This window comes from Portunus trituberculatus, chromosome 9 (genome assembly GCF_017591435.1).
Source record: "Portunus trituberculatus isolate SZX2019 chromosome 9, ASM1759143v1, whole genome shotgun sequence".
Lineage (NCBI taxonomy): Eukaryota > Metazoa > Arthropoda > Malacostraca > Decapoda > Portunidae > Portunus > Portunus trituberculatus.
In genome coordinates, this window is record NC_059263.1 from 5,165,001 (window position 1) to 5,167,500 (window position 2,500).

Genomic DNA, 2,500 nt, shown 5'->3' on the forward strand with positions numbered 1-2,500 from the left:
AAGGAAAACAAGAGAAAATAAATCAAACATAGTTAAAATAAACGAAAATTACAGAAAAATAAGAAAAGAGGGGGAAATAATTTACGTTAGAGAGACCAAGGTGGAAATTATGAGAGTGGAATGATCAAAGGAGGGAAAAAAACAAAGGCAAACAGATGACGTCATAAATGAAAGTAAGGAAAAAAAAAAGTAAAGATGAAAGAACGAGGTAAGAGAGAATAAAAAAAATATATATATATAAAACCAAAATAAGTGATGAAGGAATGATAAAGAAAACGAAAAGAAGAAAGTGAAGATAGAGAAAAAAAACAACTAAATAATATCTATAGAAAATTTCAAAGTAAAAAGGAAGAAACTTAATGAAAAAAAACGTGATAAAAGCGGAGATAAGATAGAAAGGAAAAAAAAGATTAAGGAATAAGAAAAAAATGAAGACAAAATTATATACGAAAAAAGAAGGACAGGTGATAAGGAAGATAAGAAAGGAGAATGTTAAGAAGACAAAAAGAAAGAGATAGAGAAAGAGAAAGAGGAAATAATGCATAAGAGAGGAGAGAACGTTAGTGTGATACAAAAGAAAGAATAAAAAAAGGAAACAAAGAAGAATGCAAATGAGGAAAAGGAGAAGAAGGAGGAGGAAGATGAAGATGAGGAAGAAGAAGAGGAGGAGGAAGAGAAGGAGGAGGAGGAACGCAAGAGGGATAAGGTGAATGTTAAGAACAGAGACAATGAGAGCAAATGGCAAATGAAGAGGAAGAGGAGGAGGAGGAAGAGGAGGAGGAGGAGGAGGAGAAAAAAAAAGAAAAAACAAGAAAAGAAAAGAAAGAAAAAAAGGTAGAAAAAGAGAGAAAGAAAGAAAATAGAAAGAAGGAAGAAAAATAGGAGTAGGTGGAAGAGGAGGAGGAGGAGGAGGAAGAGGAGAAATAAAAGAAAATAATTAGTTACCATCACGAAGAGAATGAGAGAGAAAAAAATAACAAAATAAGAAAAAAGAAGAAAAAATAGAAAATAAAAAACAGAAAAAAAACAAAAAAAAGAAGGAAGAGGAAGAAATAAAAAGGAAAAAACATGGAAAAGAAATGTAGAGAAATAAAACAAAAACTGAAAAAAAGAAGAAGAAGAAGGAAGAACACCATCAACCACCACCACCACCACCACCACCACCACCATCACCGACCGAGCAGCAGCAGGCGAGAGAGAGGCGAGCTAAGCGAGGGCTGGCGTCAGTATCGAGCAAAGCGTTGGACGGGGAGGGTCGCTGCTTGTTCCCATCGAGAGGGCCACTTCGCCGCCTCTACTCCTCCTCCCCCCCACACGCCAGCACAAGCCTCGTCTACCGCAGCTGGTGGAAGGGATAGAAAGCCGCGAGCGTGTCCGTGTTATGTACGTGTGTGGTGCGGTGTTCGTGGTGCTCGTGGTGGTGGTGGTGGTGGTGGTGGTGTGTGTGTGTGTGTGTGTGTGTGTGTGTGTGTGTGTGTGTGTGTTTAGTTTGTGTTTTGTAATGTTTGTTTTGTTTTTTTCTGGGTGTTCAGCTGGTAAATTTGACTGTGATCTCTCTCTCTCTCTCTCTCTCTCTCTCTCTCTCGGGACGTGCTGGACAAGTTTATGAGGAAAAATGCCGATGGTGCAACTAACTATTTCAAATCAACAAACAGCGATGGTGAGGCGGAGCGGTATCCTGCGTCACCATCAACATCACCATCATCATCATCACCACCACCACCATCACCATCATCATCATCATCATCATCAGTACCTATATGCCTGGTGATGGTGGAGATGATGGTGATGGTGATGGTGGTGGTGGTGGTGATGACGGAGATGGTGATAGTGATGGTGACGGTGGTTTAGTGATGATGCGAATGTAGGAATAGATGAACGAAAATGTATATATAAAAAATAACGAGGAAAAGAGATGAAGAAAAATGAAAAGAAAGTGAATATAAGATAGAAAAAAAATAAAGAAAAAAAAACAAAACATCACCACTTATCACTATCAATTACCCCCACCCCCCCATAATAAAGACAGCAAACAAAAAATAAATAAAAATAAACAGAATCACAATTTTTTTTATACAGGTGTCACCAAAGTCAATTCACAGCATCACTTCACAGCATATACGAAAAAATAGTGACTCGAGAAAGCCCATAAGCTGTGTCTGCGTGTGCCAGCAAATCACCCGCAGCATCCCACAGCATCCCGCAGCAATCCAGCACAGCACACGACCCTTCTCTCCCCTCGCAGCCCCTACCAACGCTCTCCCAGTCGCGCAGTGCCATCTCAGTGTGCGATTCACTATTGTTCTTTGTGGGGAAAAAGTTCTTTCTATTCATTCCTGGTGAGAGGGAGAAGTGTGGGGCTTGAAGGAGGGTAGTGCAGGAAGCGAAGGAAGCGAAGGAAGTGAAGGAAGGAAGTGAAGGAAAGCCACTAAGAAGATTGGCTCATTCTTGTCCTCGTCCCAGCATCGCATCTGATCCCCACGGTATGTTGTGTGTGTGT

The 2,500-nt window shown here is 40.3% G+C and overlaps 1 protein-coding gene across 3 annotated transcripts in view; it reads left to right on the forward strand.

Annotated features, from left to right (window-relative positions):
* Positions 1-1,219: 1,219 nt before the first annotated feature.
* Positions 1,220-2,500, forward strand: part of LOC123501580 (neuroligin-4, Y-linked-like) — a 51,339-nt gene continuing 50,058 nt past the window's right edge. The window contains exons 1-2 of one of the 3 annotated variants that reach the window (XM_045250502.1): positions 1,220-1,383; positions 2,026-2,483. The gene's annotated coding sequence lies outside the window, so the exon portion shown is untranslated. The remainder of the gene's footprint in view (positions 1,384-2,025; positions 2,484-2,500) is intronic. The other 2 variants (XM_045250503.1, XM_045250501.1) reach the window with 2 other exon arrangements.